This window comes from Acinonyx jubatus, chromosome B4 (genome assembly GCF_027475565.1).
Source record: "Acinonyx jubatus isolate Ajub_Pintada_27869175 chromosome B4, VMU_Ajub_asm_v1.0, whole genome shotgun sequence".
Classification (NCBI taxonomy): domain Eukaryota; kingdom Metazoa; phylum Chordata; class Mammalia; order Carnivora; family Felidae; genus Acinonyx; species Acinonyx jubatus.
In genome coordinates, this window is record NC_069387.1 from 99,730,186 (window position 1) to 99,744,334 (window position 14,149).

The 14,149-nt window shown below is 37.2% G+C and overlaps 1 long non-coding RNA gene across 1 annotated transcript in view; it reads left to right on the forward strand.

The window, feature by feature from the left end:
• Positions 1 to 13,332: 13,332 nt before the first annotated feature.
• The window catches only part of LOC128316440 (uncharacterized), a 58,879-nt gene continuing 58,062 nt past the window's right edge, over positions 13,333 to 14,149 (forward strand). Inside the window, exon 1 of the long non-coding RNA XR_008300361.1 lies at positions 13,333 to 13,570. This is a non-coding gene — a long non-coding RNA (uncharacterized LOC128316440). The remainder of the gene's footprint in view (positions 13,571 to 14,149) is intronic.

Sequence of the window (14,149 nt, forward strand, 5' to 3'; positions counted from 1 at the left end):
CATATTAAGGATGGGGGCATTGTAGGGGTGCCTGGGTGGCTTGGTCGGTTGGGTGTCTGGGTGGGTCATCTCAGGTCCTAATCTCGCAGTTAGTGAGTTCGAGCCCTGTGTCTGTCTCTGTGCTGACAGCTGGGAGCCTGGAGCCTGCTTCAGATTCTGTGTCTCCCTCTCTCTCTCTGCCCCTCCCGTGCTCAAGCTCTATCTCTGTCTCTGTCTCTCTCAAAAACAAACATTAAAAAATTTTCTAAAAAAAAAAAAAAAAAAGGATGGGAGCATTGTAGGCTATACTCCTGAATGCCACTTGCCTATGCCACTACCTTCAGCAGAAAGCAGCAATGGACCTGAACATTTTCTTCAGAATGGCCTGTGGGCACTGCAAGTGATGTGGTTTTGGAGTGGTGGGGGTCTGGATCTGATGGTCAAGAAAGAATTCTGGAAATGTCTTTGGTGCAACAAGGTGATGTTATTAAAGCCTGGGGAAAGGACCCATGGGCAGAAGAATCTGCACTGGGGTTGCAGTGGGTGACTGATTATATACCTTCAGATTGGGAGGGTGTTAGGCATAGTGTAAGTCTCTAAGGAGTTTTGGAAGCAAGGTTTCCAGGACCTTTAGGGGGCTAGCTATTGTTAGGAAAACAATTTGTTTATTGTTTTTGTTTAGTAAAAACTCAGGCATGAGACACTTAAGATGTATGTTGGTGAGCCATAAGCTTGGGATATGATTGCCAGTCTATATCTTGGCAGGGGGTGGGGGGGCGCAGATAGAAATAAGGGAAGTTTCTGAAGGAATTTTTATATGTTAAAGTAGATTTACAGGATCCTGGAGGGTCAGGATAACGTTAAGCTAAGATTCCCTTTTGCCCATAGCAAAGTGTCATCATCATCGAGGCAGCTGAGCTCCTAGAGGAAGGTCAGTCTGCCTCTTTCAAGGACTGGTCAATGGGCTGTAGACAGGGAATTTAATTTTTTGTTTGCCTTTGTTTCCCGTATCAGCAAGTGCACTGGTTATTTTTTTATCTCTCTCCTACCTTTGCCATTCCTCCCAAGGCTAGAAATAAGTTAATAATACAGTAATAAAGTGTTTGTAAAGTTTGTTAAGAATTAGGGCCCAACTATGCATACAAGGCAGTTTTGTGATAGGTGCACAAGGAAGCTTGGAAACCACATATTTCTTAGAAAACCCTAGTGACGGAAGAACCAGTAGGCTCTGAGCATGGGACTTTTATTCCTGGAGTGAGATATGCCATTAGAGGCGTATGGTTTTCTCCTCTTTTTTACCTAGATGTTTTTTAGAGGTCCTATTGTGCAGTCACATTCCTTTCATTCAGATTCTTTTCGATCATTAGCAGTTCATCAGTGGTCTTTCTTAACTCCATAATAGTCCCCCAGCCAAGAGGTTAAGGCTTCTAAATACAGCACTGTGGTTTATTCTGATTATTTAATTTCCATCATTAATAAGTTGCCATTTGTATGATTGCAAATTTTTCTTTTACTTCATGCCTTTCAGTTTGAGTTTGATTCCCTCTGTTTACTATGTGTAACTAACTAAATGTGTAACTAACATTTTTTGGTGTGCACTGGGGGAATTTTTATGATGTTTTAACTAAAAACATAAATATAATAAAAACATTTGACTCCATTACTACGTATTATAATTATTGGGATTTCATTAAACTGTGTTGTACAAATATGACTTCTAAAGAATTCTCCGTAATAGAGATTGGTTTCCTTCAGAATTTGTATCAAAGAACATCAAAATCGAGTCTAATATTAGAAAGGAACTCACAAAAGAAGGCCAGAAATTGTAATTTTCTACCAACTCCATCTAAGGTATACTCTGTTAAATAAAGCATAAAATTTACTGGCAAATGTAATGCTATAAGGTTCTATATATACTCAGGGTATTTTTGACTAGTTTTTCTTCTTATTTTTTATAGTTAATATTCAAATGCTAAAAGCGCATTTGCATTTTTTTTTTATTTAAAAGGTATACTGGTTAAATTTTACACACTGTGATGATAAAGTTTATTTTTCACCTTGATGTGACCATGGAGACTTGAATATCTTCTTTTTATTTCTTCTCTGAGATAAATTCTATTTCATCAAAGCTCAAAGGTAATAAAGACCCCAAGCACTACAGTACTTATTATTTCTTTAAGTGTAGAATTGGCAACAATTCCAATTCCAGTTTGAAATACTCACACACACACACACACACACACACACACACACACACATATATATATAGTCCAAGTTGTATCACATATGAATTTACTCATGTGGATTGTTTATTGAAAACAGGTAATAATTGCTGTTACTGTTATTATTAAAGATGAGTACTTGGAACCACATTAATGATCTTATATTACATAGGGCTTTTCCAAAGTCTTAATGGATGTGTTTTGCTTTTTTTTAATAAATAGAATATTTAAATGCATAAAATTTAAATAGATGAGCTGCTTGAATACTATTCTTTCTAAAACAGAATTCTTTCTCAAGTTGTCTCTATTAGTCCCTCATTATCTCTGACAGCTAATATTTATTTTGTATCCTCAAGCACTTGGCCAAGAGATAGAAACCATATTAGGCTCAACCCAACTAAAGGTCTAGTTCTAAAATAGGGAACTGTTGTCAGTTTTATCAATTCCCACTTGGCTATCTGAGTCATGTCCTACTTGTGTTTCCAATGCGACCAACATCATTCAGATCCTTGCACCCTTCTTTCCTAAAGTTTCAGTAGCTCTTTGAACTATTAGTTCAATAGCCTTGAACTATTCAAGGCATCCTACTCATGGCTTCCAAATTAACATATTCAAGCACATTTTCCAATCATGTAACTTTCTTACACATGAAAAGTACTACTGAATAGTAGTAGTTTAATTAATGTAGTCATTTAATTTAACTCAATGATTATTTAATAAAGAGATACGGTAAGTACTTACTAAATTAAGGAATTGTGTTTGGTCTTGCTAATATGAAGATGAATAAAAGAACATTCTTGGCTTTGAAATGTTTACAGATTCCTGGGGAAAAAATATGTAGTATTTACTATGTATAATTTATAGAAATTAAATCCATAATGTATGGCTATATTGATATGCCTGTATGTATATTTAAATACACATATAGACATTATGAAGTGACACAGAGTTAGGATATGTAGAGTGGGTATAAACCTGTGTCCACAGATGATTCTTACATTTAAATAAAAGAAATGATTTTTAAAAAATTAAAAAATAAAAATTAAAAATAAACCTGAGTCCAAAATAACATTGTACCTCATCTAAACATTCGATTTCCAGTCTGAGCTTTCATGCTACTCACATGACAGAACTGTAATAACAGGTTGAACTCTGTCCCCTTTACTAGGGTTGTGGATAATTCTGGAAGCTTATGTACTATCTCTGCTATAGACTCTATGTGTCTCCCCAAAATTTCTATGTAGAAACCTCATTCCCACTGTGATAGTATTCACAGGTGGGGCCTTTGGAATGTGATTTAGGTCATGAGGGCATTGCTCCTATGAATAGGATTAGTGCTCCTGTAAAGAGATCCCAGGGGAGACAGCTGGAAATCATGATTGGCAAACCGGTGCCAAGGCCCATAAGGACAGTAGGACCAGAAGGAGTCTGATGGGAACCACCATTTCAATCTCCTCATCAGTGACATAGGTCTGGAAAGCTCTGGCTCTAGGAATATGATCTGGTAAACTAGGGCAGGGCCTATCCAACAGGCCAGGAGGGCCCGACTGAAGGCAGGTGTGTGGGTGAAAACTATGTAGGTGCCTGCCTGATGACTCAGCAGTCAGGCTCCTTAAGGTCAGTCCTGGGTCTGGGGTAGGTAGAAGTAGGTCATGTCGCAAGCAGGGGCTTCTGGGGGCCACACCTGGTGTGGTCTGCCTGCCAGTTTCTATTTTAAAAAAAGGAAAGAAAATATAGACACCCCAGACAGCTCCCTTGCTCTTTTAGTGTGAGGACATGGTGAACAATTGGCCATCTATGAACTTGGAAGCGGGCTCTCCCCAGATGCTAAATGTGACTGCATCTTGATCTTGGACTTCCCAGCCTCCAGAAACATGAGAAACAGTCACATAGTCTATGGTATTTTTGTTACAGCAGTCTTAAGGGACTAAATAATTCCTGTAGAGGGGGGCATATGGTCTTATGTGTTGTCTGAGTATGCAGGTATTCACTTAATTGAGCCGTCTGGTCCACCCAAGTCTCTTAAAACATGCTTTATTCTTGTTTACCTGGCCACATCAGGTCTGATCTGACAGTCTTCTAATTTTTTCTTGTTACTCCTAATTCTGTGTCTATTCTCTTCAACCTACCTTTCTCAAAGAATTTGTTTGTGCTTAAAATTCTCTCCCTCACCCTAAAGTGACTACAAAGCTTTTACAAATTGCAGCTAAGTGACTTCTCTTTTGCTTTGCTTTCCACTCCCTGAGTAGGAACTGAACAGCCCAATCACATGAGTAGAAAGGCCGTGGGGAGGCAATGTGTGAGGGCAGAGCAGGAGCCGAGAAGCAGAGGGCGAAAGAGGAAATTAGCAAGGGGGAAATTATTTACAATTTCAAAAATATTGTTCTACCCCTTATAACCTGCATGGTAGACATTAGAGATGTAACCGCATACTGGTCCCTGTGTACTACAGCAGGAGTTGTAACCCTATCATGTCACCTACAACACTTTTCAGAGCTATGGGCAGAAGTGGCATGTGCCATAATGCAAAGGCCCTCAGATATCTCCAATAATGCCAAATATTAACAGTATTTATGCATTTCCATCTAATTACATTAAACTCAGTACTGTTAGCTGAGGTCTCATATTCTAGACACCTGTTAAAGAAACTTTTTCAGAAATCTGTAATCTGATACAGAACTGAAGCCTTTTATTTTTAAACCAATATCCACCCTGGTGTATTATAAAATATTGGTCAGTTAACCATGAGCGGAACTCTACGATCTTGATGCTCACTATTGCTTTCTAATCTGCTAACACAGATGATGATAGTAAGGATGATAATTCTTTTAACTTCTTTATTGAGTATTTTGTTCCAGCCATAAATAAAATAATTTTATGTGAATTACCTTATTTGACTCTAATAATGATACTGGTATACTTTTATTATATTGATTTTATATATGAAAAATTAAGGCCTCAAGGGGTAAAATAACTTATGCAAAATTACAGTTAATTATCTGAACTCTACTTTTAGACCCCAGCAATTATGTCAAGTTTTGGGGAGGCCGTGGAGGGACAAATGGACATAGTTTATATATATCTCAATCGTGGAGTGTTGCATATTGAGAATAGGTAATGCATCTTAATCTTTCAGCATGTTGACTGGACCTACAAACAATTCAAGCAACGTTATTAAATTTTTCTTGAAATGATTTGGGAGTAACTATACGTGGAATAATAGTTGTGCAAAGATTTTATTTCAGGTATAAATAATGTAGCATAGGTGGCGTTGAGGCATTACATCTCACAAATTACTAGTGAACAGTGATGTGATTAATCATGGTGTTGCTGCCATGGACAAGAATATTGCTTGACTCTCTTTTTACCTTCTAATAACCTCAGTTACCTTTTTTCTTCATACATGCTTTGTGATCCTTTTTGCCTCCCTTCTTTTTATAACGTAATCTTTCTCTCTCTCCCTCTATCTCTGTGTCTCCCCATCGTTTTTGCTTCAGATTGTCCAGCAATTTTCCTTTGTTTCTCTTTCTCTGTATCGCCGGTCTCCTAGCCTGTTAGAATTGGTGGTAGCATTGCATTTGGGAGCATGCCCAGGATTTTTTTTATTTTTCACATAGAGCCTTAAGGATTGACTTTTCCCACCAAGATGTTAATTGGACAATATAAATTTTAACAGATGAAAATAGGTGGGAACACTCTTCTGGCCCTAAAATTCTGAAAATTCAGGAGGAAATACTTCAATTTATGTGTAGGAAAATTGTTTTTCATTGTGGAATCATTTTTCTAAAAATTACATTCACATCGAGATATGTTTCATAATAATAACTTGCTATTATGATGATAATGATGATGATGGAGATTATGTTACTTCTTGAGAACAGCTATGTTCCTCTTCCTTGTGTTTCTAACATCCAGCAGAGCGATTGGCACATGGTAGGTGCTTCAACAAGTATTGAAGAAAAGAATACATGATAATTAACTATAACTGCAACAATTATGTAAGTATTAAAATATAATAATAATTACAGTGTGTGAATCTGTACTCCTTTTTTGGGCAATATACCTGTTGACAATGCTCAAACTCGGGTCTTATCTAGTCTGGGAGACTTGTGGATAGAAATTCGTACATACATGTACCTCATAAATGCATCCCAAACCTAATTTAATCATAACTTAAATACTTGCCTCCTTCTGGAAGCCCAACGTTGATGGCACTATGCACAAATCCATAGGACTCTCCAAAGAAGCCCAACACAGCTGCTTCATTGTCTGAGAATGTCCCAGGATTAAAGCTTTGGGGACTTTCTTTTCTGTTTGCAGGCATGTTTTAGCTGGCCTACTTGAAATATTGTTAAGAGGCTTAGGAAATCCATAATTATTATCTGAGAATTCTATGTTTATATTTTTGGTTATAGCAAAGAGACATTAAAATTTGGCTTATAAAGGACTCTGAATGCTAGATTATTAATATTTTACAAAACCAAAGATCAAATCCAGAAGCAAAGGAGTTTATTACCCTTACTAAAATAAAATTACTAATGTGCAAATATGAGAAAGGTCATTGTGTTTGATACTTGCATTATGCATAAAGAAATAACGCTTCTTTTGAAGTGCTTATTATAATGATTTGCCATGGGACTGAGTTATAAAATCACTGTGTATAATTAAAATACAGTCTTTGTGTCCTATAGTAACACACTAGAGGTTTAATACGACCTAGGACACACCCTTGGCTATTGTGAACATACTTTATGTTTAGAGAAGAAAAAGGAATTACCTATCTATGCACCAGATGAGTAATCTCGTAATAAAACATAATTGCCATGAGACAGTTGACATCTCAATATGATCTGATTTCTTCCTATCTGGTACAAGATTATTCCATGGGCTTTACCATGGGAGTGTTACATTAGAAGGTTATAGAAAAAAAAAATAGAGTGGTATTGTGATTTGATCTACAAACTTAGAGTCCGAGCACAAGAATTCACATTCTGATTTTCTTTCTTCTCCTTCTGATAAAACTGGGCAGATATCAACCTTCCTGAGGCAACAATTCCTCATCTTTAAATGGTGGAAACAGTATCTGCTCACCTAACACACACACACACACACACACAAATACCTCTGGACTGAAATAAAAGAAATAAATTGTAAAGTGACATAAAATGCTGGTTAAATGTCACAAGTACTAATTTTCATTATTACAAAGGACTAATAAGAGGGAGACATTCTCTGTGACCGCACTAAGGTAAACATGGCTCCTAAGATACTTGCTGACTTCTCTATGACTCTTGCAGAATCTGTTACAGTTCTGAATGATATTTGTCCAAACGTGATTTTTTTTAAAGTTTATTTATTTATTTTGGGAGAGAGAGACAGACGCAGAGAAATCGCAGGAGCAGAGGAGGGGCAGAGAGACAGAGGGAGAGAGAGAATCCTAAGCAGGTTTGCACTGTCACCACATAGCTCTATGTGGGGCTTGATCTCAGGAAATGTGAGATCATGAGCTGAGTTGAAATCAAGAGTCTGTTGCTTACCCAAATGAGTCCTCCAGGCGCTCCTGTGAAAATGTGGCTTTGGTTTTAGTTCTTAATCTGATGTTTTCAATTTTTTGTGTGTGCCACTCTTTGGGAACCAGGCAGATTTCCCAAACATTTTACCATTTACCTTTTAGCATCTATGCAAGAGACTTATGTGTGCTATTTTTGAAAGGTTTTTGAGGTAATACTTGGACTAATTTTATCCTTTCTATTGATTATTTTCGTTGGTTCAGTTAAGAAGTTGCCACATTACTTAGTGAGTCCAAAACTGAGTATCCTGTTTGTGTATCTGTAATAGGTAATGGATAATAATTATCAGCTCAAGGCCAGCAGTATTCACTTGAGAGTAAAAATTATATTGATTTTCTGACTTGATTAAAAATACCTTCTTCAGAAAACGTTAGGACAATTTCTTCTACTTCTGCTTTCTCTTTGTAACTGTCCTATCTCAGTTCCACAAATTCAGACTAAAAGTGAGCTTAGAGTCATATTGAGGACAATTATCTCGATATTATATGTTTAGTTATTTAAATCATTTCTGTACTCGAGAAGATGTGGAATCATTTCTGTACTTGTGTACTTGAGAAATCATTTCTGTACTTTCTTAATTAATGAAATTATTTTCTATATACTTTAATGAAATAAACCTTTATATCCTGTGCAGGCACAACTAGAGTATTTAACAAAATATCTGGAGAATATGGATTTAGCAGTCCTGGATTACCAGCTGCGTAACCTGGGGGAGTTAGCTAACCTCTCTGACCTTCAGTTTTCTCTTGCGTAAAGTAAGAGAAGTAATAATACCTTATCTAGTCACACAGATTTGTGGCAGAGAACAAATGATGCTTATACATTGTATGTGGATGTACTATAAAGTATTACATATGATACATACTTTTTTTTAAATATGAAATTTATTGTCAACTTGGTTTCCATTCAACACCCAGTGCTCATCCCAATGGGTGCCCTCCTCAATGCCCATCAGCCACCTTCCCCTCCCTCCCATCCCCCATCAACCCTCAGTTTGTTCTCAGTTTTTAAGAGTCTCTTATGTTTTGGCTCCTTCCCTCTCTAACCTTGTTTTTTTTTTTTTTTTCCTTCCCCTCCCCCATGGTCCTCTGTTAAGTTTCTCAGGATCCACATAAGAGTGAAAACATATCGTATCTGTCTTTCTCTGTATGACTTATAACAGTGAGTATCTTTATCACACTACAAACACTTAAATACATTTCAATATGAAATACATTTCAATATTTTGAAATGCCTTTGTTGAAAGAAAGGCTACCAATTTCTGGCTATCATTTTTGTTTCTATACCTCTGTATAAGTAAGCATCATTTAGTATTTGATCTCCTGTCTTCACTTCTTGTAGTCTTACTGGTTGAGATTTTCTGCAATTCACTAATCCATCTGGCCCTGACTGTCTCCAGAATCGTATGTCTCATTGTGGATAACTGTTAACAACATTCATCCAATCACTCATGCCCGAAATAGTTCTTCCTCTTTAACTTACCAAGTTTTGTTAAAGTCACCACTCAAAGAAAAAAAAAGTTATCTCTCAAAGATTTCCCAAATCTTTTTATAGACACTGTATGTGTTCAGGTCTCTTCTACTTGGACTGTTAAAATAGCTTCCTCACCTCAGGCCAAATGCATCCTCCACCATTCTGCTGGAGTGATCTTTCTAAAACACTTTGACTTTGCTTTCTCACGCTTTGTAATTTCTTGATGGATTCATGTACTGTATAGGACAAAGTACGGATTCCATATTATGGCAAACATTTTTAATACTGTTTTCCCATCTGCACTTCACTCTAGGAATCCAGACCTGGTGGGATTTCCAGAACAGGGTATGAATTCCCCAGTTTTGTATCTGCGTATGCGTCCTTTCCTTGAAATAGTCCCCCTCCTTTTCATCCCTCATTGTCTGGGAAATTGTGTGCCTCAAACATAACTTCTTCTCTGGAGTTTTATCTGTGCCAAGAGGCTCTTGGAGGCCTATGCTTCTTTGTGATTTTATGGACTCTTTTATATTTCAGGATGAAAGCCCTTAAGTCAATTGTAATATAATTATTTTTCTCACATTTGCCTTCCTCTCTAGGCTGAGCTTATTTTTCTCTGATCTTTTTCTCTACTAAAAAATAAAAATGCTCATTACATGTTTACTGGAAGAATGAAAAATGGCAATGCAGTTTAGCTTTTCATTTCTTATCACTTCCAAAACACTAAGATAAGGAGAAGGCAAGGAAAATCTCGGGAAGAAGGGAATCAGGGTAGGCTGCCTCTTACCCTGTTTGTTTCCTGCTTCAAAAGAGATTCTTTTTGGCTCAGGCTGTTTGTGACAAGTTAGGGCCTGTTCTTTGTTCCTCTCTCTCTTTTTTAAAAAGCATATTTGTAGACATTATTGTCTAATGAATGATATATCCAAATAAATATCTGTGAGGGTTCAGATTAGCAAATGGCTTGTCGTAGAAGCATTAAAAACTAGTGATTCTGACAAGCGACACATCATTTTTGAACAATAGACTCTATTTCTCTAAAGATTTTGCAGTGAAGTTTACAGTTAACACAAGCATTAGATAAAAACATTTTAAAGGAAATCATACGTAAAATTTTTATGCTAGATCATTTGCCTGACATTATATCTATTTTTTAAGACTAAAAACAAACATCTGAGTAATAAATTAATAAGATTTAAAAGCAGCACATTGTTATCAGAGAGCCCTGAAGTACAGGGTATGATCATTTTCCAGAAGCCCACGATTCATGATGACAGGGAGCTAGTATATCATATCGTCATGGCAACAGGATGTCTTCTTAGGTTTAAATTTGTTTGTGTTGCAGATCCATAACTTTAAAAGCTTATCCAAAGCTTTTAAAGAACAACTTGTATCACTTCCATGGTTCATGCTGTATGCTAAAAATTCATGGCTATTTTGCAAATGGTAATTTGAGTGTTCTTTACTTTTGTTCTTTTTGTCTACAAAATGCACAGTTATCAGACTAAAATGGTTATGCTTGACTGTTTTTTTTTTTTTTTTGTCACTCACGTTGCTTCAATATAGAAATGTAGGGGTAATGATTTTCCTCCCCATATTTGCTGTACAGAGACTCTGGATTTATGTTTTTAGATGTAAGTACATATATTTCTTCACTGAGGCAACAATGATGAAAAGCAAACAGCTATTTTAACGTGCTGAATATTCTGAACTTAATAAGCCTCATGTGTTGTTCAAAAAAGCCAAACCCATGCAACATTCTCGATTCTTTCTGACTGGCAAAAGCCCTTCTTTTGCCCAGAGATTCTCTGTAAACAATGAAGATAAACAATGATCAATGGTCCTGTTCACTGCCTAGCAAAATGTCCTTGACACCCCTCCCATCACAGCACAATGTGGACAGCTGGGTCCTCATTTAAAAGCTGGGAACAGAATCCGGGAAGTGGGAACCACAAAGGGTGAGAAGGAAAGAGGAAGGGAGGATGGAGGGAGGAGAGAGAGAGAGAGAGAGAGAGAGAGAGAGACACCAAAGTGAGAGATCTGCTTATGGTTGCCTTTGCAATTGTTAACCCGTTAAGAGTTAGGGATGGAAATTTCCCACATCAATATGCATTGCATTATTCCCTCCATTGAAGCAGATTGTTTTTGTAAGTTACCTTTGTCTTTAAAGAAGCATACAGATGAGGGTGATGGAGGGAATGCGAAATAGAGAAGGTGCTCTGTGATGGAATTAATACTGAATTAAAAGGAAAGGCATCTGCAGAATAAAATAACTAAGCTGGAAACTAAACTCTGCAAGTGCTGTTTTCTTTTTTCCATTGCCAGTTGTTTGTCTCAGTGTATACATACATGGGTGATGAAAAAGACAAGGTGCAAGACATCCAGTAGGTTTTTGAAATGGATCTCAGGTGTTTTTTTTTGTCATGTTACTATTTTTGTTGCATGATTTTTTTCCTGCTTCTTCCTGGGTATGACATAGATGACACTAGTTAAAATCTTCGAGTTCTTATGTCCATTTATCTACTATTAGTTGGCCAAATGGGATGACTTTCATGAAGTCCATTCTAGTATTTGTAATTTGATTTTAAAAACTCAATTAGTGGGTCTGATTGTCATTAGTATTCATAACTCCTTCTGAAGATCTTAGCCATATGCTTTAGGAAAGAAAATGGGAAGTATTCTATCAGATAAGAATTGAGAAGCAACCCTTTGTTTCGTCACCAATAATTAGTCCTTCACCTCTAATGTTAGGAAATTGACTAAGCTTCTAACATCCCTGGTGAGGATGCCTATTGCAGAAACATAGACAATAACATTTAAATATCACATCAAGCCAGATATTCAAGGGCAGGATTTACTCTGGTCCTGGGTGCAGATTAGACATTTCTTTTTTAGTTTGTTCATGCCTGGGATTTATGACTATTATACACATTCAGTAGATCCCTGGTGGCCTGAGAGAGTGAGGATTTATTCTAAACTTGCAGCTTGTCCTAAGAAAATTGCTTTTGGTGATGGAAAGGGTGTGTTTTTTTTTTTCCTTTTCTTCACATATTTCTTTTGGTATTATCATAATATTAAGAAGCCATCCTTAGAGCATTTCTCAAAGAGCTGGGATTTTATATGGGCTGGAGAAAAGGTCCAATCTTTGTAAAGTATAGCTGGATCCCACTCTGTTTCTTCTCTCTCCCCCAACCACACTTGCACTAAGGGAAGACCAAATTCAAACTCATCTGAGGGAGAGAAAATTAGTCCCAGATAAAGAGACCATTTCACTTCCATCAGAGACTGAATCTATGAGAAGTATTCAATCAAGATGTAGTTGGTTGAATGGTGCTTCCTGGCCTTTTCCTAAAAGATACACACTTGTCACACCCTTGGAAACAATTAACGTTACCTTACTTAGAAAAAGGATTTTTGCACATGTGATTAAGTTAATGATCTTGAGGTGAGATTGTCCTAGATTATCCTAGTGAGCCCTAAATCCGACGATAAGTGTCTATAGAAGAGAAAGAGGGAGATTTGAAAGAGCCAAACGGGGTGGGGGGGAAGTGATGTGACACATAGGCAGAGATTGGAGTGATACAGCCACAAGTCTAGAAATGCCAAGTGCCACCAGAAACTGAAAGAGGCTAGGAACAGAAGAGTCTTTCTTAGAGTCTCTGGAGGGAGCACAGCCCTGCTGATTCCTTGATTTCAGGCTTATAGCCTCCATAAAGGTGAGAGAATAAATTTCTGTCTTGTTTGATGACACCAAGTTTGTGGCAATTTGTTACAGCAGCCACAGGAAACTAATCCGTAGAGGACCATGGGATGAAATATGTGATGTACATGCAATATTTGAGTATGTGGTAGGTGTGGCTTCGCCAGCATCCCTCCACTCACCCATACCCTTTGTCAGCCTGTGCAGAGACCTGAGAGAGCACGAGCTAGTTGGAACCTGAGGAAGCCATCATCTCACAGGCTTTGAATTATTTCTGTTTCCTTCTATAAACACTCTCTTTTGGCTCTTAGGCATCATCCCATTCCAAATCCACCCACTTCAGCATCAGTGGCTTTATTTCTCATGTATATCCTTCCTTCTGCCTTCCCCTCTTTGCTCTCGTTATCAATCCCAGATTTAGGTTGATAAAATGTATTTTCTTCCAGGTAAAATGTTGTGTCTCTTAAAACCTCTGAAGGTTGTTTTTGTTTGTTTATTTGTTTGTTGTTGTTTTTAATCAAGGCTCTTGCAACTGCTGGCCCTTGCTGGAGAAAATTCTAGTTTAAGAACTGATCATAGCATAGAGGAATGCCAATCAAATGGAATATACAGAAACAGGATGGCTGACAAATGTAAGCTCTCCTGTTTTTAGTGATGTGTGTATTTTTTGTCCTCTTGTGATTATCAATATCCTTTATGTAATATATGTAAGCTAGTACCTGCCGTCCTCCTAAAAATCATAGCAGACTGATTTAGACAGTAACTGCTGAGTTTGTTTCTTTCCAGCATTTCTAAGTGGAAAAATGTTGAGAGATTCTGGTCATAAATAATAGAAGTTTTTTGACTTGTCTTAATAGCAACAAATAAAATTTCCCGAGCATTTTAGAAAATAATTGACTTAGACGAGATAGAGTGCTTATGCACATTTGCTTTCACAGCCAGGGGACAAAGATAGCACTGTAACTGCAGTGGTTTAAAAGGCTGGACAAAGCTGTTAGCTCTTCTGGCTTCATCCTTTACCACAATCTGATATATAAAAATGTAGTGACAAAGATTAGACTTTTATATGTGGTAGCTGATGAAACTGACTTTCTCTAACTATATATTTTTGATGGTGTGTATAGAGCATGGAGACGGATGGCTAAAGATGGAGAAAAGAATTGAGAAAAGAGTAGAGATGGTTAAAATGTCAGCAGATAATGAGAATATGT